General features: G+C 43.6%; 1 protein-coding gene across 14 annotated transcripts in view; it reads right to left on the bottom strand.

Moving 5' to 3' along the window:
- Window positions 1-25,030, bottom strand: part of RHBDD1 (rhomboid domain containing 1) — a 150,896-nt gene that overhangs the window by 3,218 nt on the left and 122,648 nt on the right. For 3 of the 14 annotated variants that reach the window (XR_011539813.1, XR_011539811.1, XR_011539812.1), the window contains one exon: window positions 14,663-14,767. The exons of the other annotated variants lie outside the window; for them this stretch is intronic. The gene's annotated coding sequence lies outside the window, so the exon portion shown is untranslated. The remainder of the gene's footprint in view (window positions 1-14,662; window positions 14,768-25,030) is intronic. 14 annotated transcript variants of the gene reach the window in all.

The following is a 25,030-nucleotide window of genomic DNA, read 5'->3' as shown; positions in this document are numbered from 1 at the left end:
GCCTTCTGGCCACCCCTGATGGAAGAACTCTCTCCCAAGTCAAGCTCTTCAGTTTCTAGCACCTTCTTCTTGGTAGTTCTTATGCAACAGTCACCACATCCTGAAAGATAGGGCAACCATTTGTTCATACCTCTTCTCTCCCCGACCAAGATCATGAGCTCTAAAATGGCAGGGAACCACTCTGACACTTCTCTCTGCTCCCCAGTATCTGGTACAGTACTGGACACACAGTAGCTATTCAAGAAACATATGAGCTTGACTCAGTGGCACCTGCATATCACTTCCAAAGGTACACATTACAGCCAGACAACTACAGTCAACATTGCCCATTGAGGTTCTGACACAATTGATTTGGGGAGTCAAATACTCTGGAAGCAGGGGCCAAGCTGGGAAGGACGGGTGGGCAACGGGGTTTGAGCCAGGAGGGAAAACAGATCCTTCCTGCTAGCTCTCCAAATGTGGTACCTTGTCAAAGATGTTTACAGGGGATATAGCGACATGACAGTTGTTAAGACTGTAATGAACGGATGTTAGAGAAAGCAGTGTGAAACTAAGTCAGTCCACTCAACCCACAACCAGAATTTCAGTTGTTAGACAATGGGAAATTAAAAAAAGGCAGTCAAAAGGTAAAACCTTTTAATGTTTTTGTTTGCCCAGTGTGATGGAGGGCCCAATGCTTATTCATATCTGGTTCTCCTTTCCTTTTGAGACCATGGGAAAATGACCCTTCATGAATGTCCTGTAACCTTTCCTGACTAGTACACTCTAAAGTGAACTGGGAAGGCCAGCCCCACACTCACTCCTGCTGGGTAAACTCCACTTCAAGGTTTTTATGATACTGTGAAATATATGTCAATTTATCAACTTTCATTAAAGATGATGTTCAAACATATTATAGCCTTATACGACTTTCACCATAAAGCTTTTATGAACACTATAAGATTAAAAGTTTTATTGGATATGGCTTTTGTCATATATACTTGTAAAGGAATGTCTCTTTGTTCAAAGTGGTAAATGCTTTGAAATTACAGAGAAACTCATGAATCCAATTACCAATAGTTTGTTGCTTAAAATTGTTTTATATGATGAGATCCAAATCCTGCTTTTCCTTTCACAGTTGTTTTTAACAACAAGACTATTCTTAATTGCACTTAGGAGCACAGGCCAGTATGTGACACTCTGTTCCAGCTGGGCAGTGAACTGTTGGGACAAGCTGTGGGCAGAGTCAGAAGCGAGCTCAACGTGGAATGTTGACGCCAGGCCACAGGACACAAGCCCATGGAAGCTGAAAGAGTGCTCAGACTCCCAAAGGGAATCACAGTGTCCAAAAGAAAAAGGCTGAGAATGAACGTTTCCACAAAAGGCAGGGAGGAATTAGAAGAGGCAGACTGTGAAGGTTCCTGGGGCCCAGCTCTCCAAATGAGCAGCCAGCACAAAAGCTCTCTGGACCCATTCACAGGGCATTGGAAGAGAACCAGGGCTTGGCCAACTGAAAAATGCCACATGTTGAAGTAGAAATGTCATATCAAGAAAGGTACAATAATCACTCTTTTGCTGACAGAGCCTTGCTAAGGTGCCCCTATGTCTATTAGCTTTTACTCCCAATTTTATGATCCCAATTTTACAGATAAGGGAACTGAGGCTCAGAGAGTGTTAGGGACACACCAAAGGTCACAAAGCTAGCATGAGGGGAAGGAAAACTTGACCCTAGGTCTTCTGACTGCAGTTCTGGTTCTTTCCACAACCCTGCCCTGCCATCACTTCTCTAAAGAGGGTTAAGCATCAGACTCTTTCACCATCCCTACCCTCCTGCCAAATGCAGTGTCCCTTTTCTTCGTGGATATGTAGGAAGCTCACTGCTATTTGAAAACAGAAAAAGCAGAAGATCTAGCCTAAGCCCTCAGCTCCATGGAACTCTGCTGTTGGCACAGACATGACTACACAGTTCCCACATTGGGTCCCCTTATATCCCACTGCCCACTAGAGTGGTTCAGCTTTCTAGGACCACCAGAAAGACCCTGGATATAACAACATGACAACTACAACAACAATGCTCGATTTGTAAACGGGCCTGATTTTATGGGTATTTTGAATTCTTCAAATTCAGTGTTTCTGATACTATCAAAGCCACCCTGTCTGAAGAATGACTTAATTGCTTCATTTCAGGCTTAAACACTGTACTGGTTTTAATCCCCATAGTTAATTTTGGGGGCAAGTTTCCAAATGTAAATTAATCTTTGATATTTCAAAGACAACTACATATTTGCTGTCAGCCACCTATCCAGACTGTTTGTCACATGTGAGCTTTGGGTAAGTGCCACATTGTGGACAAGGCCTGCTGGCTGCTCTCCTCAGTTTCAGCTCAGCTCTGTCTTCCAGTTCTCCCCCTTTTCATTTATTTTTTAAACTGCTTCTATATTTTCCATTTGTGTCACATGACCTATTACTTCTCCCCACAGCCTCCAGGATCCTCCACAGACATTTCTCAAAGGGTCTTAGAAATGTGTTTTCAAAAGGAAAGATCTGGACAGGCCTCAGCTGGGTGGTAAAAAGAGACGAGGTCCCCAGGGCGGTAACAGAAATGTGTTGGTAGGGACCCAGGAGATGGCTTCCCAGCTCTGCCTGGAACCAGAGGGAGCACCTGGCCCAGGCGAGCCTTCATTTCCGCAGGCCTGAGCTGGTTCACTTGTGAGGGGAGGCTACTGACGACAGTGACTGCCAGGGTTCTTTCCACAACACCTGAATTTGATGACCTGGGATTAAATCCTGACTTCGCCACTTTTCAGCTACACATCCTTGAGCAAGCTGGGTACCTTCACTTGGTCTCAGTTTCCTCATCTATAAAATGGGAATGGTAAGAATAGCTCCTTTGCTGGACTGTTGAGAAGATAAGAAGAGACGATGCATATGACATGCTTAGCTGAGTGCCACGTGCGCAGTAAATGCCTGACGAGAACTGGACGTCATGATTTTTAATCTCTAACATCATCATGAATCATGTGTTAAATGTCTACTTGTTAGTATCACTAACCAACTCTGTATAGATAGATAGAAAATAAAATGACAAAAGCAGTAACTTCTTAAAAGATAGAGTCCAATTCTGTTTGAAGACCATTTGGCAGTGTTTTGTACAACATGTGGCGTTGCTGCTTACTAACTATTTGTCTTCTAAGAACTAGATACAAAGAAGGTAATTAACAACCTTCAGTTGGCAGCACGCTTTTGTCAAATGGAGGAGCCTTCCAGTCATTGGGAAAGCTGGAGAACCCAGCCAAGACCTTCTTTTTTCCGCTGAGTTAAATCATGCACTGGACGTCTACATGTCTCAGTGAAATGGCCCTGCTCTGATGAATCTGGTACAGAATATTAGTATTTATGAGCCTTGCCTCTGTGTTTCTGTAAATGGGGGTCAGCCCTCAATTTTACTCAAAGAAACAGTGAGCGTGCTTCAAAGAACCTCAGGAACAGTGCCCAGTTTAAGACGATTTAGCTCAATTATGGCACCAGTAGTGAGATCATAAGATTTATTTATTCGTGGTTCTTGATGGAAAAATGTTCAGTTCTCTATCCTTATGTATAATGCAGCACCAGCGCTTTTTACATCTAAGGGAAGAGAAGCGATTTCATCCAGATCAGAACTGCTAAAAAGAATGCCATGAGTTGACGGCCATTTTCCCCACTGCTCACCATCCCCGTAAATAGAGATGTTGAATCTGCCGGTATTCATGGATCCTGCCCACGATCTGATGAGCACTTTATACCAGTCAGTGAAATTATACTCAAGTGAAGTCGCAGGAGGGCAGATCTTTCCCTTAAATTAGGGGGCTAAAGAGGCAATCACTTAAAAATTTTTTTTTTAAACCAGGAAACCTCTAAATAAATCACCAGTGTTCTCTGGGATTTCTATTGTCAAATGAGGGCAGCAGCATGGGACCCACATTCTCTCTTTCAAAAATGTTACTTTACTAGAATTCCATGAATTATAAAGCTTCCAAAATGCCTTCGGAAAGGATGGCTGCTAAGTCATTTACTGACAGAGACCAAAAGGCCGGGAAGAAACCCCAAGTCTAACAATTAAGCAAGACCGTCTTTGAAAAGGGAAGGTGCTTAAGGACAATAAGACCACTTTACTTTTTGAATCACTAATTATAATGATCTACCTATCTATCTCTTTAAAAACAGTTTGAAATTCACCTACAACGTCCTAAGTTTCATAGCTATGTAAGTTTCATTATGGTTTACAAGAAAGGTAACATTTAGATGTAACTTGAGAGAGAAAAATTCACATTTCTACTCCTCAACCAATCAAGTCAGTGACAGTGGGGATTTCTTAGTTCTGAAACAATATCTGGCATCTGAAAATGGGAAGCTTTGAAACGGAGATCAATCCAGCCGCTACTTTACCCATTGTACTTTTCTCCTTATTCTGGTTGGTTAATTTTGGGGACCTTGAATGGCCATGACTGATTTAAAATCAACAGGCTATAATCCCGTTAGTAATTCGAGTAACCTAGAATATTGGGTCCACTATGTCAGGTCCAGCGTTCCTTGCAATATAGACAATGTATGAACTGACCTCTAGAACAGAAAGAGAAAGTCGAGAGCGAGACAGTGAACATTCGCTGGGCCGTTGTTATATGCTCACCCTACTCATTCTCCTCTCCTTTTTAAAAAGTGTACAACTTGATTAATTTTCATGAACTGAACATGTGGGGCCAACATCCAGATCAAAATACAGAATATTTCCAGCACTCATAAGCTCCCAAGTGCCCTCTTCCAGTCACTACCCCTACACCCAAGAGTACCCACTTCCTGACTTCTAACAGTGTAGATTCGTTTTGTCTATTTCTGTCCATAAATCGATTCATACAATATGTACCCTTTGTGAGTGGCTTCATTTTACATTACGTTTGTGAGATTCATCCATACTCTTATATGTGGTTTTTATTCTACCAATTCTTCCAAGTAGAATTTCCTTGTCTATTTTACAGACAAGGAATTGAGGCTTAAAGGTTTCAAGTAACTTGCCATGGCTACCCAACTGGTCAGTGGCTGAATCAAGATTCAATCCTGGATCCCTTTCTACTCTGCTTCAGACATGAGGTGTATTAGTCGTCTGCCTTAATCCCGAGCCAGAATCAGTAAACCTGAACAGTATTATTGCCTTAATTGTGATTTGGAGACAGGATCTGTTTTAAAAAGCAGCCAGAACAATTCACGCTCTGCCTTCGATACAGCTCACTGCAAATACTAAGATTTTTTTGATAACTGAAAGTATCTAGGATTAAGATCTCCCTTGACAAGGTATATGTTTTAGCCAAAGGCTCAGCTGCAAAAGTCAGCATTGGTAGTTAACTATCAAGTATTTTTTAAACAGAACAGTCTGTAACTTTGACAGAAATAGTTCTCAATGTGCCTTCTACCTCACTGTGCTGGAGGGGCAGCAAGGAAGGAAAGAGGCTGAGGAGCAGAGTGTCCGTACAGAGAAATCACTGTAACATGAAGCTTTTTTTTTTTAAACAAATGGACGTGGATTTTAATACTTAAGAACTTTTTCTATTTGTTAAGTCAACCCGTCTTAAATCCTTTGAGAATTCTGTCACCACCTTAGCATTTTACCAAGAGGGATTTTAATGACACTAGGAATGATTTTCAAATATCTTTTACATACTTTAATGATGCCTTAGGGTGTTTAATATTTTCCTTGATCTAAAACAGAGTGTCCTTGGGTCAGCAATCTGGAGGTGCCTCAGTTTACCCATCATATCAGCTGATTCTGGAAGTTGAAAGAGGTCGACTATCTCCAAGAATATCCTTCCCTGTTCCATATGCTTGGGACTGTATTTATGTTTATCCACTGAACAAATTTATGAAAACTCCTGGAAAACTAGACACAGGGCTCCCTGAGGGCAGAGGATGCCATTCGCTTGTGTATTCTCATTGCTTCATACGTGTGAGGGGCCTGACGGGCTTGGCTGGGACGACAGGCAGAAACCGGACGTGGGCCTTGTCCTGAGGCACAGATTTGAGAACATACTTCCTATTAGAAAAAAGAGAAGTGAAGGTAGAAGAAGGAAGTTATTGTGGGGAGGGAGGGAGTTCTGATCAAAATCATACATACGGGAGTATGGACAATGCTAGAAAAAGGATGAAAGCCCTTCAGAATATTAAAATCCCACATTCCTCTTAGAAGCTCCAGGGCCAACATGTCTGACTCATTGAGAAGGGGCAGCTGCAGTCCCTGGTCTCTCCTGGTGTTTCTTTTCTTTTGTAAAATTTATTTATTTATTTTTAATTTTTTTCCCATTTATTTATTTTCGGATGTACATCATAATATATTTTGAATTCTGTGTAGATTACATCATGTTCACCACCCGGAAACTAATTACAGTCCATCCCCTCACATGTGAGCTTAATCACCCTTTTGCCCTCCCCCTCCTAGTGTTTCTGATTGAGATTCCAAACCCACCTGCAGACAGGCCTTGGCAGGACCCGCACTGTGAGGGCAGCTGCTCTGTGCTGCCCACCCAGCCTGCATCTTTGCTGGACTCCACTCTGCAGACCCTCAGGCCTTAAAGGATTGCCTATGTCCAAATGGCTACCTGCTCTAGTCTCTGGACTCCTCAGGCCCTTTGTTAGCTCCATCCTCTGGCCTTCATCTCTTGGGCGGAGGCAGCTCACCACTGCGATGTTAAGGTGGGGCCATGCTGGGGAAGGACCGGCAGGAAGGAATTTCTAGTGGCCTCCTCAGAGCCTGGATACAAGTCCCATTGCCAACTTCCTCTTGTTTCGTGATCTTGGGTTGTCTTTGAGTAAGTTTTAATTTCATTATTTAGAAAAAGTTGAGAGTGGTGGGTAAGAGGGTATTTAAACTATAATAAGTTGACCTCAAAAAGACAGAAAATTGCCTCCTCTGAGACATGTCGGTTCTGGCCCTGCTGCTTGCCACTTGCTATGGCATTCATCCTGAAAGAGTCGCTGTGGCCAAATTCTCCCCTTCCTGGCTTTTAGCAGCCCCAGCCCCATGAGCACGGTTTCCACAGAACAGCAAGCAACTGGTCAGTGAAGGCAGGAGTCAGAGCTGAGGTCCCAGCCCTTCAGTAGCTCAAATGCAAGAGGTCTGGGCAAAGCCAGATAGTCTTGGAGATACACGAACTGGACAGTTGCCCAATTTGCTGCAGCAGTCCTCAAACTGTAGTGTGCATAATGATGGAGAACTTGTTAAAAATGCAGATTACCAGATCTCACTGCCAGAGATTCTTATGCATTAAATGGTGCTAGAGCCCAGGAAACTGCATTGTAATGAGCACTCAGCTGACTCTGCTGCAAATGAAGCATCAAGTCACTGAGAAACATTGTGGAAAAAGAACACACTTCACCAGATGTGAACACACTTCACATCCTGGCTCCACCAGGACCCTGGACAAGTCGCTTCTCATCCCTGGGCCTCAGGCACCTCATCTGTGCAACAAGGGGGCTGGAGTAGACATTTCAGACCTCTGCACAGAGGCGCAAGATCCCACAACTGTTTGGTTCCCAGTGAGACATCAGGGTTGGCTGGCCTACACATGGGAGAGTGCAAATGGGCCGCACCAGCAACCTGCTGCCTCTATGTCTGAGGCCTGGCGGCTACTCCGGAGAACAATGCCTGCCCTGTCAGCCAGCCTGGCCCTGACTTCTGGCCACTGAGCAGAGAAGTGGCCACTCTGTGCTCCTTGGCAGTATCCTCCAACTCATTCAGTCTAATTCACTGCCCACCCCACCCCATCCCCACATTTAATCAGCTTTTTCTTTTGGAATAATGTTAGATTTACAGAAAAGTTGTCAGCTAAAACAGACAATTCAATTCCCCTCATGCTAACATCTTACACTATCAAGGTATATTTGTCAAACTAAGAAACCATCTACAGTGATGGGTACATTACTATTACTATTAGTAAATTCTAGACTTCATTTGGATTTCACCAGTTCTTCCACTCATTTCCTTTTTCTGTGCCAGGATCCAGCAGTACATTTAGTCTCCTCTGGTCTGTGGCAGTTTCTCAGTCTTTTCTTGTTTCCCGTGACCTTGACTGTCTTGAGGGGTACAAGCCACATAGCCTACGGAATGTCCCTCACTTTGGTTCATCTGATGTTTTTCTTGATTAGACTGAGGCCATGCGTTTTGGGGAAGAAGACCACAGAGGTGAAGTGCCCTTCTAGCATATCACATCATCACATCACATCACAACACATCAGGGCTTGGTTCATGCCGTCAGCAAAACCGATCACTGGGGATGTAACCCTGAACACTCACTCACGTAGTGTTTGCCAGGCTCCTCGTCCACTTTTAAACTCTCTTGATGAGTTCCAAGGGAAGAAAGCTTTGACCCTCACCACCAAGAGTTACCAGGATAAACTAGAAGAGGTAGGAGTGGGACCTCAAGCAGCCTTTGTCACTTCCTCTGTCTGAGAATGAGTGGGCTACAGAGGGGCCATCCCATCCTTCCTCTGGGCTCCAGGTGCCTGAATTCCAGGTGAAGTGGTTCTCTAACACTGCTGTGAGTGTATGAATCATCAGGAGAGCTGTCTGAGAGAGGCTCCGATTCAGCAGGCTTGGCGTGGAGCCCAGGCCACTGTATTTTTAATGAGCTCCCAGGTGATTCCAATGTACACTAGCTTTTGAGAACCACTAAGCTACAGCTCAGATTTTTCTTTCAACTGAAAATACCAACCCTGGGTTTCAGTCTAGCTTTTACACTTGCCAGCAGGTGGAACCAGAGGCCTATGACACTGAATCTACTGAAGAAAACGAGGACAAATTCCAGTCAACAAAGCATTCCGCATTGTAAGCAGAATTAGGGTTATTTTGAAACAGATGGGCTCTACAGAAGCTGCTGCACTGAATATTATGGAGTTGTTTATTGTCTAGATGGTCTGAAACCCGGGGATTATTTGCTGGCATCTAGTAGTTTCTAAGTAATATCAGATTTCTTCCAGAACAGAGGAGACTGACAAGGCACTGGGAGAGAGATAGAGATGTGGTTAGGGATATGGATGTGGATGCAGATATTTTAACCAGTTCTAACTCAGAATTTACTCTTGCTATTGTGCATACTGCTTTGCATAGCTGAGTGCTTTTACCGGAATGATCTGTATCACTCTAACTCCAAATTAGAAGAGATACAGACACAATCTGTGGGAATAAGACCATCGTGGATGCAGTAATACTAAAAATGTTTTTTTTAAACCTAATCAAAGTGTTCTGCTTACTGGATCACATTTTCACCCAAACCCCCACTTATACTTCCCCTCAATCCTCCTTCCTTCTGCCCCTTCTTGTACCATCCCAGCAGAATGTCAGGAGGGCAGAAGTGAGACAAAGGAGAGCCATCCCGTGCTCATTTTGTCTGTGCCTGATACAGTGGCTCATAGTGGACAGCTGTCTAAGGACAGTCAGATCACAGTTTGACTCAGGGACTTCTCTAGCCCCGCAACGGGCTAATGTGCAGGACCAGGACTTATAAATGGAGTATTCCGAGTCCTGGAAATCTGCAAAGGTCTCCAGCACCAGTGGTTCCTCCCTGGAGAACGTTTTTAATTTCTTAGCATCTGACCCCAGAGTCTTAGTTGCTGCTGTCCTGGTCGGTCCAGGCTCAGAGAGACCATGAAAGTGTCTGAAGTCGGCAGCTTGGTAACTGGTGGTTCAGCAGGTTCTGGCTGTCTCTGCTGCTGGGCAGACCCCCAGAGACCTGAGGGATGCACGGATGTGCTTCCTGGTGGGTGAGGCCCTGCCCAAAGCAGTGGGCTCATAACTGCCTGGGACCGCAGCTCCCTCCCTCCAAGGGATAAAATGCCAGTTGCATAGTCCACCCTCTTTCATGCAGGCAGGTAGGTCCTCCACTCAGAAATATCAAAATCCTCAGCTCCACTGCCTTTTTCCCAGGCTCTCAAATCCCCTGTTCTGACAGAGGCATGGAGAAGCATTTTTGAGGACATTTAGACCTGTTTCATTTTTTGCTCACTCCCTTTGACTTGAGTTTCAAATCAGAGACAGCCTGATTTCCAGCTCTTTTAAACAAAGGCCCAAGATAATGTTTTCATTGACCTTTGAAATTACAGACCATTTGGAATTAGCCAATATTTCCCTCAGAAACCTCAACCTTCTGAAAATACCTTTTAACCTTTGGGTATGAAAAAATATATAAGTAAACATCCCAAGAAATCAAGGAATAAGGGAAAAAAAGATGGAAAGTCAGTAGCAGAACTCTGGAAAGTGATAAAGAAACTTAGATTGGAAACTTCTGTGGAGAGCGACCACTCAGGGGTCAAGTCCCAGTCACAGCGGACAACCTTGCAGGTCACCATGTGTCAGGACAAATGAGGCTGTGGGGTCTGTAGTAGGACGGCTGGCCCCTAGTGGCTGGACTGACTAGCAGCAAATAACATGAGTTACATTATCAGGCCCCACACTACCCAATGCTTCGATGTCACAGTTCTGCAAAAAACATGATATGTCAAAGCACTAAAGACCAGATACTTGATCTAGAACAGCGATTCCCAAACTCTCACATGAGGGAGCTTGGTGACAGGCAGATTCTAGGTTCTAACTTGGGAGATCCCAGATCGAGGAATGTGGTGGGACCTAGGAATCTGCACGTTTCACAAGCCCCTAGAGGGAGTCTGACACTGCCGCCCCCACCCTGAGAACCCTGGATCTGAGGATGACCATGTTATATTCTGGGATTCTGCTTGGTGTCAACCATCAGCACCAGCACAGCATTTGGTTTTGGACAAGTAAGTCTTTTGTCACATTTTCCATGAGCCAGAGACTCTGGTGGTTTCCCAGGTTGTGCTATGCTCAATCCTGGGTGATGTGGATTTTAAAAGCAAAATACCAATGCAACCCAGCTCTCTGAAGGGCAAAACAAATACAGCGATGGTATCGCCCTGGAGATTCTATTAGTCACAACATTAGAGGAGATGAAACTGGCCCCGTGTGGCTCACCTTGTCCTAGCAACAAAGTGATTCACCTCTGGATCCCAGGTGCCTGTACATGGTGGCTGCATCATAAATTTTTGATGAATAAACAAAGATCCAAATAACATGCCATCAGGGCTGGGCAGAGAGGGGGACCGGAGGACCAGGCCACGACGGTGGGGCTAGACGAGAGAAATGTAGATAAATAGTGGCAGGGAAGGAATTTCAAAGCCCAGGAATCTTGATTCCTGACCACGGCCACTAACCAGCTCCCAAATCCTGAGCCATAAATGAGTGAGGAACAGGTAAGGGGAGGTGACAAATCCACAGGCTTTAGGATACAATTCAGCCTATTTGTTTTCTTTATGAAATTCATGAAGTTTGCCTGGGCTCTGGGCTTCCGGATACTTTAGAGAATTTTCAATAGCTAGAAACAGGCTGAGATATGAGACGTATTACGTATATGTAAGCTGAATACTGTCTTACAGATTTCAAATATTGTAAGCCTGCTTAGTGCGTAACTACATGTCTAGAGATAGGGATGTCAACACTTAATTACAAAAACAATCCCTGACCCAGGAAACTGTCCCTGAGATTTTAGTGGCCAAGGAGAACATCATGGTTCAAAGGTCTGGTGAAAGCTGAAAGCAGCTTGGCGTCCTTCTTGCGCAGATGCAATGAGAGGAAGATAAACTGTTCTGAGAAAAACCTGCAAGGCGAGTGCGTCACGGCTAGTCTCGAGGTGCTCGAATCAGCAGGGGCAGGCTGAGGGCATCTCGAGAAGCACCAGCCCAATCCCACCACAAGAAAATAAAGCAACGCAAGGACTGCGGCCAGATGTGCACTTGCCGGGTTAAAAAAAAAAAAAAAAACAGGCAAGAGAAGGAGGAGGTGGAAAAAAGTGGAAAAAGAATGACACACTTGTCAAAAGTGTGAAAGCCGTGAATTTCGAATGGCAGCATCTGGTGGTTTAAGGAACTGGGGTGGGCCCCTCCACAAAGGCCCAGATAACTTGGAAGGTGAGGGCGGCCCAACCTTCTATCCCTCAGAGTGGATAAGCTCGGGAGATAAGGGGCAGTGAGAGGCCATCTGGAGAAATACACAAACAAGCAGGAGCCTTGCTCTTTGCACCTCAGAGCCGAGAAATTCCTTATGTGGGTCAGAGTTAGCTCAGAATTGTGAGGGTGGTGAATTTCTGTGACGCGATAAACTATCCTAGAAGCATGATGGTCATTTTAAAGATATGTCTGTTTCTGTGTTTGATGGTATTCAACCTAACCCGGAGCCTAACTGCTCCTTTTTGCATGTTCTTTTAGGTCTGATTAACTCACCCCCATCCACATCCAGTTCTAATCCATTAGAGAGAGAGAGTATGTGTATTTATGTGTGTGTGTGCATGCTCGTGCCTGGGCACAAGTACGCATGTTAACTTACACACACACAGCCCTGTGACTGAAACATCTCTAATAAACAAGCCCTCCCACCCTCAGGAAGACCTGTGGGCTTTCTCAGACTGTTTCAACCCCTTGAAACAGCCTGTCCCCACCTGCCTCAAACTGACCTAGAATTGCTCAGAAATGATTTGAAAATGGTCCATGCTATGGAGAGATATTCAATAACAAGAAAAATGACTTATTCTTATGTCTCTGTTAATTTCTAGTAAAATAAAACTTACTTTCTGAACAGAAAGGAGACCTCAGAATTAAACTTTTGAACATTAAATTCCAAGTGAGGAAACTAGAATTAGACTTTCTCAGACAACTGATGATTTAGATAAGGGGGAGGAATATGTTGCTTTCTGAGCATCTTTGGAAAGATCTAAGTGTGTGCTGTGCCCAGTTTAAAAGCTAGTACTGAAGGGCCCATCTATAGCTTTAAGAAAGAAACTCTAAAGATAAAGGAATACTATAAAGTTTCCAATTGTTAAACTTGTACACATACAGAACTTGTACATGGGTTTTTAAATGGATGATGGGGGCATCAAATCACTAGCATATATAATTTTCATTGGATACATCCAGAGTTATCAAATGCCTGGCCCAAAGTAATCAAGGGTAAGTGGCACCCATGAATACACTAACAACCCCCCTTCCAGGCTGCCTTATTCCCCGGATGACAGTCACACACGCCCAGACCCTAGAGTCATCCTAGTCATCTTCCTCACCCTCCCTCCAACCTATCACTAAACTCTGTCATTTTAACCTGAACATTTCCTAAACTCATCCATTCCTTTCCATCTGCCCTGTCACCAACCTGCCTGAGCCACCTGTTTCATGAGCCTGGACCAGTGATCTCCATGAACTCCTGGCATTTTCTCTGGTCTTCCTACCAGCCATTTTCCACACAGTAGCGCAAGAGCTTTTCAAAATCACACCTCTCATCAACTTTATCCTCTGTCTAAACCCTTCCAGGGGTCTCCTTTTATTTAAGAACAATGACCAAAATTTATACCCTGCCCAGTAAGCCTGTCCGCTCTCAACTCCAACTCACCAGTTATCCCTCCTCCAGCTCTCAGCTCAAACACCATACCCTCAGGAAAGTGACTTCATCCCCTCTTTGCCCTAAGCTCTCACAGGATCATGTCCCCTTGTTTCAAAGCGTATGATGCCACAGTTAGTAATTATCCTGACTCTATTTCAGTAATGTGCATCCTCATTACGTGGTGAGCTCTGTAGGGGCAAGAACAGTGCTGGTTTGTGTTCACCTTCTCTCCCCAGGGATGAATAAATAAATGAATGAAGCAGGAATGGGAGGGAGGGAGCGAAGTGCAGAGTAGTGACTACTGCCCTCATTTTACCGATAGACAAAGTAAGGTTCAAGGAAGGTGTGTGATTTCCTGAGGTCTCATACACCTGGACACCCAGGGGCTGGACTGAAGCGGTGTTCTTTATACTCCACCATACTGCTTTGAAAACCAGCACCCACAGCTCTCCCCTCACCATCAACCTTTCTTCACTTTAACCAGCAGCTCAGCAAAATACCAGTGGCTTTTTTCAAATGAGAGGCTATGAGGGTAGGGGAGGGGCCATAATTGTTACATGGATAAAGAAGAAATTGCAAGTTGATACAGTGGATATTTTGAGTTAAGAAAAAAAAAAAGATGACCATGAAAAGGCACAAAATTTGCAGCTGTTTGGACCAAGTGTAACAACATTTCCAACATTGTTTCTATGGATCTGACAATAGCAGATTAAGGGCAACTAATTTCGTAAGAGGCTTGGACCTGTTTCCAAACACTTCTCTTAAGGTAAAAAAAAAAATAAGGGCAGTAAAAGCCCCAGCGAGGACACTATACCAACACGACTGATCTAAATAGAACATACTTCTCTGAGTCATTTGTAGCTTTAAATACTATAGAAAAAAGAATTTACAAAACATGTCCAAATGGCCTGCCTTTGATGTGGTGAACTCTTTCAAAACCACAATGTTCAAATTTAAGTTAAAGTGCAAACCCTTCATGTTTACAATGGTACTCTTGGAGGAATGCAATATAAAAGTACAACTGTTCAATTTCAAAGACAAGACTTATAACCTCAGAACAATGGGCATTCCCAGTGTGAATTTATGAGCTGTTAAACCTCAAAAGGTTTCTTCAATTAGCAATGAAGGCTCTTGACAACTCTGCAGCCTGATATAGGGGCTGCTTTTTATATAATTTGGGGTGTACTGCTTTTATCAGAACTTTCTCTTACTTTTACTGACCTCGGACGACAATTACTGTGCTTCTCTCTGGGCAGCGTTTGATCCTGCTAATTATGCTGTGGGGCCGGCCGGCATTTCACGGTTTACCATCGCTCCTGGGGTGCGCTACAAATTATACATAATGCATTGCATTGTAATTGCCGCATTGTGAACTTGGCTCGCCTTCCCAACATAAAACACCGACATCCAAGTCGTTTTATTATAAAAAACCATAAGGGATTCTTTTGGATTATAAACATCTGAAGACATAACATTCTCATGAATTCCAGCCAGCTATTTTGGACACACAGGGGGCAGGCAAGGCCGAAAAGCAAAGCAAATATATTTCATATTAATGTTTACAGAGAAAAAGAGGAGGCAGTCATGAAGGCAAGACCATACTGAATGCAAAACAAAACAGAAAGGGGGTGGTAAGCTGAAGGGCACACAAGAATCCAAACTGAGAAACTAGAGACGCAAGGTCTAGTGACGGTCCTTCACCTCTCTGCGCCTCAAGTTCCTCATTTTGAAAAGAAAGGCGCAGAACTAAGTGACCACAAAGGTCCCTTTTCCATGAATCAGGAGCCTCAGGAGAGCAGTGGCTTGTTTTCTGAGCCCGATTTGTCAGGCCAGCTTTATCACCGCACTTGGAGCCTGTGTCTTGGACCAAACATAAGGCCTCTCCCCATCACTCTGTCGGTTTGGGGCCTCTTAGAAAAAGATAACACCTCTTTAAAGGGCAGGTTGCAGAATAAATGAAGTTGCTACTTTATATGTGTGATACCACCAAGTGGAAAAAAAGTCACGGGAACAGCGTTGTGGTCAATGCAGCTTATCGTCACCTCCGTGCCCCAGGATGGGGTCCTACTGCAGACAGGCCGCAGTAGGCCCACCACAGTCCTTTGTGCCTGCAGGTGTGTGAACAACACCTAGGCACCAGGTGATGTACTCCCACACTCTCCCCGCCCCCCTGCCCCCCCCATAATGAGACAGTTAACAGGATATGTGAATTCAGACTGGTTTCTTTTCACTTGCTCTCAGGGAAATGACTGTTCTAGAGGAGGAAAGGTGGGAGCAGTACTCAGCCTAACTGAGCACATTCTGCATTAGTGTGTGGAAGCAAGTTTTTGACACAGCGATGATGCAAAGCTCAAAGGGAGAGAGTAGGGGAGAGGTTGTAGGGGGTAATTTACAACAAATCATCACTGTTTGGGAACGTTGCCCCTGATGCTGCTGCATGTTAAAGCAGCGTCAGTCTGTCTGCTTCGGACTTAGGAAGTCACTGGCTTTTTTGTTCCCTCTTTGTCTAGTGGTGTTTCAGTTGCTGGGGGTTGGGGGCTATGATCCGGTGCAGCCAGAGGACCCAAGTGACGATGGACAGTAGCTCCACACCCGTGCTGTCCCTGCAGGCCCTGCCTGGGAGCTATGTTTGCAGGGAGAGCAGCCTGTGCTGTCACACGTTCACAGTGTCCCTGGTGCCAAAGACTTGGGGGACTTCATCCCTGCTCCAATCCACACTGCATTTAGTCTGCAAACAAAAGCATAGGGACTTATGACCAGATGGGTACTGTTCTGCCAATGGGGACAGGAGGACTGGCTATTTTAAACTGGGACCACGAGTGGGACTGCTCCCTTGTATTTTCTCTAGAAAATACCTAGATACAGAATAAAACACCCAGGCCCCATTCAGCATACTCCCGCAGCCAGATGCACTCACTGAGCCCAAATGGGGATAATGTCAGTTCTTGCTTCCTATGAGCAATGACGGAAGCTTGCTTATGTGTACTCTCTCTTTTCAACTCTTTTCTAAATAACATGCAGTTTCTATAAGCATCACCATAACTTTTAATATGCCAGTTATACAGGGCAATACTTAAGGAATTCATGTAAAGATGACTGTTGAAAATCCTAAGCCCAATAGATTTTCAAGGGTTTCTTCTTTACGTCGAAGTAAATGCGTTTCCATGCCCTCTGCATTGGACAACAGTTTGACCAGGGTCTTTGCATCCAAACAGACTTCCCTGTTCCGCACCAAACTGCCCCCTTTCATGAAGAGAACCGACAACATTTTCTGTAAAGTAGGTAGGACTGGTGTGGCTTCCGAGCCACCCACGGGGAAATGAGAAAGGACCAGGAAAATCCAGCAGTGGCTCCCTCTAGGAGGAGGGGTCCTTCCTCACTGGGATGACTACTCTAAGGAACGCCAGCAAAATGTCCTTGAGTTGGGGGTTTAAGGGCATCTACTCCACAGTTTTCTACATAGTCCTGTCAAAAAGGGTTTCTCTTTATTCTCTTTTATTATCCTGCCACCACGTTCAACCTTGGGAGACTCTATCAGAGCTCAGATCTGAAAGATTTGATGTTAGAAATGGAACTGCTGACTAAAGGGAAGGAATAGCTGGTGGCTTGAAAAACACAATTGCCACCACCAAGAGTCCTGATCCTCCCCATGTCCTCCACTTTGTCACTGCAGTGAGTAAGGTGGGGCACCTGGCACTGCTGCTGGTCCATATAGGCCCACTAGTGCAGTGGAGCTGGGCCTCATCTGTGCCACGGAGCACAGTCTAGAAGAGATGCACGGCCTAAAAATGGTACAGGGAGCACTGCGACACCCAGGATGTGCCTAAGGCTAGCACAGCTAAGTACCTTAACCGCAGTGATCTCCAATCACGCAAGGACGCCCTCAGCTCCCAATGGGTCATCACCTCTCATGCTGTAGACAGGTAGACAGGTATCCACTTGTCCTTAGTGATGGGGACCAGACCCTACAGAGTGTACTGGAAACCCCTATGCAAATCACTTTCAGGGGTAAACTCCTATTTATTTTTCATCCGAACTGGAAGAATCACATAATCAGATGTCTCTTCCGTACATCTTCATTTAATGAACAAGAAACCTTACAGAAGTTACCACCTGGATACTTAGGACTCAAAAAAGCAACACTCACACAACTGGGGAGTCAAAGTCCTTGCTCAGCCTAACCATACCACTGTGGCCAGAGAACAGGTGTCCGTGGGTGGACCACCACCTGTGTGGGGCATGATCCTCTGAGTCAAATGTTAAGTTGTGAAAATTTGATGGAAAGTATGTACGTTCTCAAATTTCAGTTCTATTCAGTGATGATCCACCTGGTTTGACAATCCTCTGTTAACTGGAAAACTCACCTTCTTCCTCCATACTGTGCGTTTACTAAGTGTCAGATGTGGCGTTAGGCACTGGACGTGCAGCATCTGAAGCAATTTTCTAACAAATATGGACAAAAGGGAGTTTGCCTTATCAGTAACAGCCCTGGGGAGAGCACAGCTGATTTTCTCACTTTCATCTCTCCAACCTCTCCTTTAGTTTGGTTTAGTACTTGTAATTTCTAATTCCACCAAGTTTTCTGAGACTATCTTTATTCTTTCTTTCTTTCTTTCTTTATTTTGAGGAAGATTAGCCCTGAGCTAACTGTTGTCAATCCTCCTCTTTTTGCTGAGGAGGACAGGCCCTCAGCTAACATCCATGCCCATCTTCCACTACTTTATATGTGGGACGCCAACCACAGCATGGCTTGCCAAGTGGTCCCATGTCCTCAGCTAGGAGCCGAACCGGCGAACCCCAGGCTGCCGAAGCGGAACATGTGCACTTAATCGCTGAGCCACCGGGCCGGCCCCTGAGACTATCTTTAATTTTAGCATCTCTCCCCTCTTTCCTTAATTAACATAACCAACATTATAATTGAAAACACTTTTTGTGTGTGTCAGGCTCTAGTCTAGACCGAGGGGATATAAGGATGAGTAAGGTACAGTTTCTTCTCTTGAGAAGCTTATTTAAGCCTAAGATGAACATAAATGTAGGGTTTAAATGAGTACATATATTCACATCCATGAAACCTGTGCAATAAAACCACTATTAATGCTATACAGAATTTCTAAAGCTAGCTAGACCTCGGAGATTACCTAGACATCCCCTTGTCTTACAGATGCTGAAACAGAGTTGAGAAAAGTTAAGAAATTTACCCAAGGTCCCTCAGCTGGCTGTGATAACTTCAGAACCCAGCTCTCCTCATTCTCACTGACTACAGTGACGTGCCTACAATTCAGCGCATTGAACGATATACGTGCTCCAACAAGGTTTCAAGTAAAGGGGTCACTCCAGCGGCTCAGCTGGCCACCAGGCATTGTCAGTCTTACTCATGTAACACATAACCCGACTCTGTCAGAACAGTGGCTTCTCTTTGAAGTCAGGCCACAAATACTCAAACGTGCAGTTGGTAGGCAGTTAACCTTACATCAAAGAATTCTGTGTTCCTCAACTGACTTCTCCTCCCACCTGGTTCAACAGTGAGCAAGTGGCCCAAACCAAATTTCAGACCTATATTTGACAGCAAAGTATTCTTAGAACTTTGAGTGTTTGGCAAAGAAGGATCACTATCCTAACTATTTACTTAAATTGTTACGCCCAGTGCTGTGTAAAAGGAATCCTGGATGAGAAATAGACAAGCCATCTGTCAAGGCCTGTGAAACACAAGAGTGTGGAAAGGGTGGGAGGCAGTCTGGGCCTCCTCCCCCAAACCCTCGAGTCCATCAGAGGAGAGGTAGCCATTCTGCTACCAACTAGTCCACAGGAACAAAAAGGGGACTCTCAGAAGCGGGCAGTTAGGAGGACCAACAGTCAGAACTACAATTTTAGGATGGAACACTCTTATTTATTGGCCCTAGACTTGTTCTGGGGCTCACAGAACTGCTGCGAGGGAGATATCAGCAAGCGCAATTCTGTCAGTGAATGAAGCAGGTCAAAGTTCCTCTCATTTGGTTATCACTCCTTAAAATAATAACAACAATGATAATGAAGACCTGGCGTTTCCAAGGATGACAATGTGTAGAACTTTCAGACTTGTTTACTGTTGGTCTAATTTATCTTCTTCTATAAAAAGAAAACAACTCAAATACAAAATCTTAGAAAAATTCCTGCTCAAGGGGATTGGGCAGGGAAGAAAGAGTAAATATGAGAGGTTACATCCAGGAGCCGCTCTTGGAAACACTCCTAGGGCAATGAAGCTTGGCTCTAAGTAAATAAATACCAATCTTCGAACAGTAAATGGCAAAGGATAAGGAAGCAGAGTGGAAAAGGGAAAATGAAAATACTACCTTCCCAACTTCTTTAGACAACGAGGTCAGAGGTCTCTCCTCTGGCACCCACTTTGTGGTCACCAACATCTCTAGCACAAGAAAACATCTCACACAATTTTCTTGAGTAATTATTTCCTTAAATTGATGCCAGGCAAATCATGTTCTTTCTCTAGGGGGAATATACTTTGGGATTCCTGCCACAAATTAAATGGTCTATGAATTTAGAAAAAGATCATTTAAGGACAACCAAAAAAATAATATATACACTGCAAAAAGGAAATACTGAAAGTAAACATGAGTCCCTAGGTTGGACATCCAGGGAGGATGGATGGTGCCAGAAATGACAATACAGACTCCAGTTCTGCATCTCTCTATTTTGAAGTCCAGGTCTACCAAGAGATGTAAAACGAAATTCAGAAAAATAATATAGCAGAGAAAATGAAGTTTTATACGCCCAATTTTTATGCTACAGGTTTCCTTCCCCTGTCTTCAGTTTATAAACAGAAGGATCTGTGTTTTGAATACAAAAGGTCAGTTGTGCACACACATATAATCCCACCAAAACATGAGAAATAAAAACCAAAGCCATTTCAAATATACTTCAAGAAAGGCACCCCAAGGAGCGAGAGCTTGATTCGAATGTGAACAGACCAACCTCTGGACTCCAGGGACAAGTATGTCCTGGTGACTGTGGAGTTCCCAGTGCAGGTGGCCAATGAGTATTTGTTGAATGATGGAATCCCAAAGAATTTTCATGGATGGAGGGCACGTTCCACCATTTCCAACTCCTGCTTTGACCCAGAAATTCAGCCCATCAAGGGACAGTGAAGATTTTTGAGTTTAGCCCAAGTCTACCCTGGAGCCATCCAGTGAGGTCCATCATGGGCCTCATGTATAGGCCCTGGGAGCCAGATGAACCAAGAGGAGCAAACACTCCCAGTGTCCATTTACATAAGGAAAGTGTAGATTCACATTTCTAGGGGTACAATCAGGGCTGAGGAAGAAAAGGATGGTTCTTTCCCTTAGATAATCCTCATCTCTCTCTCCCCTTTCCTCTGATTTAGTCTCTCTGCATTTCTTTCTTTCATAAGGAGGCAGTTCTCTCTCTATCTTTCCATCATGTTCAACAGGGCACTTGCTACCAAATCCTAGAGCTTTGTAGAAAGACCACAAAGATTCACCTTTCGATTAAAAAAAGTCACATCTCATGAAAACACAGATATTGCATGCCAAATACCTAAGATCAAACACTTAGAATTCTAAATAAATAAACCAAAAGAAACCAGACAGGCAAAAAACACCTCTTTGATTTTGTCAAGAAACATCTGAATATTAATAATAGCCATGCTTCTCTCATACTCATAAGGCAAAGCAAATAAACTATAGAGATTCAATAGAGAGAAAAAAATTAATTATGACCCTAAAGCGGCTACTGCTTCATAAGAGCTACGAGAAGTCAAGTCACCTGTAGTCTATTCTTTCTTGTGCTTTAGTTGTAATAGAGGAGAAAACTGACTTGGAAAAGAACATGAGAGAAATTACAAAGGACATATTTTAAATAATTTGGGGGATGTCCTTTCAGGTCTACCATGATGGCAATGTAAAAGAAATATGGTAGACCCTCCTGATTTACAGAGGATACGTTCCAAGACTCCCACTGGATGCCTGAAACTGAGGATAGTACCGAACCCTGTATATACTATGATTTCTCCTATACATACATACCTATGATAGAGCTTAATTTATAAATTAGGCACAGTAAGAGATTAACAATAACTAATAATAAAATAAAATAATTGTAACAATATACTATAATAAAGTTAGTGTAGACCTTAGAAACTTCAGCATACGATTTTTTTTCTTATGAAGTCGAGTACTTTCACCTCTTCACTTAAAGGAAGAACTTCACTGCTTCTCTTTAGCATATCCGAATTGCCAGCATCACTACGTTCCAAGACTCCCACTGGATGCCTGAAACTTGAACCACAAGCACTGCAACACCGCGACAGTCAATCTGACAGTCGATCTGATAACTGAGACGGCCACTAAGTGACTAATGGGCAGGTAGTGAATACAGCTTGGACATGCTGGACAATGGGATGATTCTTGTCCAGGGAGGGACAGCAAGCGATTTCATCATGCTACTCAGAATGGTGCGCAATTTAAAACTTCCGAATTTTTTCTGGAATTTTCTATTTAACATTTTTGGACACGGTTGGCCAAGGGTGACTGAAACCACAGGTAAGGGAGGACCACCTTAAGCCACTAAGGCATTTACATGCGCTTTAACATCAGGCTTTACCACTTACTAGTTGTTCACTCATTTGTAATTCCTTTATTCCTTCTCTTGCACTTCCCTGGGCTCTGTGATAGGTGTGAGGGATACACGAGTGAATAAAGAGCCGGGGGTAACTTCATCCACTGGAGGAACAGTGCTCAGGAATTATAAGTTTTCCAAAGGCCTGTGAAAATGTTTGAGACCTCAAAATAATTAATTGGCTCCTAAGTGAATAAGAAACTATAAAATTGAAACATAATAAACGTTTAAATGCTTATGAAATGTACCATATCAACCATTTAACTCAACTCATATATATCATATGCACATTCATTTACTTAAATATATATTTATATACTATGATGAAATTGCATATGTTTTAATATATTTGAAATGACATGGGGTGGAGCTTCCAAAAGTAAAAGCCCACAAAAGTCCTCAAATGTCCCCCCATGATGGATGGGACATCCGCCCTCATGGAGTTTACAGTCTAGAGGGGTTGGAGGCCCACACCAACAGCCTCAATCACCTTGTAAAATATCTAAGAAAGTAACCTCTCCGAGCCTCAATTTCCTCATGAAAAAACAACCAACCAAAAACCAGAAACCCTGGCCTTCAGGGTACTTTTGAGGACAAATTTAAAAAAAAAAAAAAATGGGAAAGCATTTCATAAGCTCAAAGAGATGAGAAGTAAAAGTTTTAACTGCTTAAATCTTTGTTCCTCCAGGTGGTAAATGTCTCTGAGCATGTTCAGTTCAATACTACACGTGCTGTCTATGCAGGAACCCGGGCTCAGAACAAAGCAAATCTCAACCACCCCCTAAAAATAAGGCTGCTGTGGTGCCCTTCTGCAGCCAAAAGATGTTTCTGGACAGACACACACAAACCAGGATGCTTCATGTGTGGATACAACTTGGTCCATATCAGGAGATTTGAAAGAGGCAGAAGTTTTTTTTTTAAAAAAGCTTATTTTAGTCAAAAAATGAAACCATTTTTCAATTAGCTTCAGCCCTGAGCAGACACCATCATCTAATGAGAAGCTGTAGACTGCTCCTAAACTCAATTTTACTTCCAGCTTTTGTAGACGTTTTATGAAACACCTTAATCCTCCCAGCTGGCAAGGCCAGTAGGTAAAAGGGGAAAATGAACTCAGTTTTGGAAAAAAGGATCACATAGCGCAGTATTGAAATAGATCCTAGGAGGCAATTTGGTTCTATTATCTGCCCTTTTTCTCTTTTCCTTATTGTTCTTCATGGGCACCCTTTTGGGGAGTGGGGTAGGAGAGGGCTCGGGTGGGATATGACCAGGGTTAAAGCAGCCCAGGACACAACATAAAAAATGGAAGGGGGATAACATTTGTAAACTTCTGCCAATAGAAACTGGCTCCTTCAAAGGTGTCAGACAAGCCCCTCCTTCTGGCTTCATGATCTCCTTTGTGTCTCACCGCAGGATGTGTGTTAAGATGACATACAGTGTGTTTAAATAAAACAAGAAAACAAACCAAGAAAAATTTAGCATTATGAAGAAGGAAAATCTCCTAAAAATACAATGACTTCAAACATGAAATCACATTTACAAAATAACATCTTAATGGTTTGGGCATAAGTGACTCAGGAACATATGGATTAAATTTCCTTCAAAATGCATATGACTTTAAAAATTAGGGGGAAACTTGCCGGCAAAATTAACTTGGTTCGTAGAGCAGAGCTCAGAGGGAAAAAAAGTTTGTCAAACTGTACTCACTTTAGTGCCTCTTTTCTGTACTTTCTTTGGTAACAGTCAATTGGCTACAACGGCCATTGCCTAAGAAACTTGAAACAATTTTCTTGGAAATGGTTTAACTCTCTTTCCCTATTTAGGCAAAGTATTCAATAAATTTATAATAAAGGACTTTCCTTCACTCCCAATATCTCAAGCATCAAAAATAGAGGGTTTATGGGGTTGGCCTGGTGGCACTGTGGTTAAGTTCACACGCTCTGCTTCAGTGGCCTGGGGTTTGCCAGTTCAGAGCCCAGGCATGGACCTGTGTGCCGCTTATCAAGCCATGCTGTGGCAGGTGTCCCACATATAAAGCAGAGGAAGATAGGCACAGATGTTAGCTCAGGGCCAACTTTCCTCAAAAAAAAAAAAAGGAGGTCTACTTCTATAAAACATGGTGAGCTGCTTTAGGACCAGAGTAAACGGCTACCACATCTTTGTGATAATCGGGTACGGCTGCATTTTCATTTCCTTTTAATCCACATGGAACTAACTTCAAGAAAATACCATGTTTTTTCTGTTTCCAAAGTAAAGATGAAAGTTTTAGACAAAGCCCAAGATAATCAGGCTCTGTTTTACCTGCCCAACGTTTTTTTGTTGTTGTTTCTTCACCACACGAACTTCACACCCGAACACAACCACCACCACCACCAACACTGTAAAACACCTTAGGATTCAGAGGGCTTACTAATTCCAGACACACCCTCAAACATCATCTCATTCCATTCCGGGGGTACAGTCATGACAAGCATTCAACCCATTTTTTAGATGAGGAAACTGATTGCTGAGGTTCAGAGAAAGGTCCTATAGCAACAACCAGCCACTCTGTAAACACCAATTGTACTTACCTGTCTTGGCATCTGTTATTGTTTGGTTCAACCGATTTTTAACAGTCACACTGTGGAGAATGCTTATTTCCTTTATCCGTCCTTACTAGAATCTCTCATTCTTCAAGGACCAGAACAAATACCACATCTTTATGATGTGATCCTTAGACACTCAATCTCCAAGCACACTGGTCTTTTTCATCTGTCAGCTGGTCTAGGCTACAGTGTCCAATTATTCAATCAAACACTAATTGAAGTGCTGTGAAGGCATTTGCTAGATGTGATTAAAAACCACAACCAGGGCCGGCCCGGTAGTGCAGCGGTTAAGTGCACACATTCTGCTTCGGCGGCCTGGGGTTCGCCGGTTCAGATTCCGGGTGCGGACACAGCACCTTGTGGCAAGCCATGTTGTGGC

The sequence above is a fragment of the Equus przewalskii genome, chromosome 5 (assembly GCF_037783145.1).
Source record: "Equus przewalskii isolate Varuska chromosome 5, EquPr2, whole genome shotgun sequence".
Taxonomy (NCBI): Eukaryota; Metazoa; Chordata; class Mammalia; order Perissodactyla; family Equidae; genus Equus; species Equus przewalskii.
Note: the sequence above shows the minus strand (reverse complement) of the source record. Positions and strands in the feature narration are given on the sequence as shown.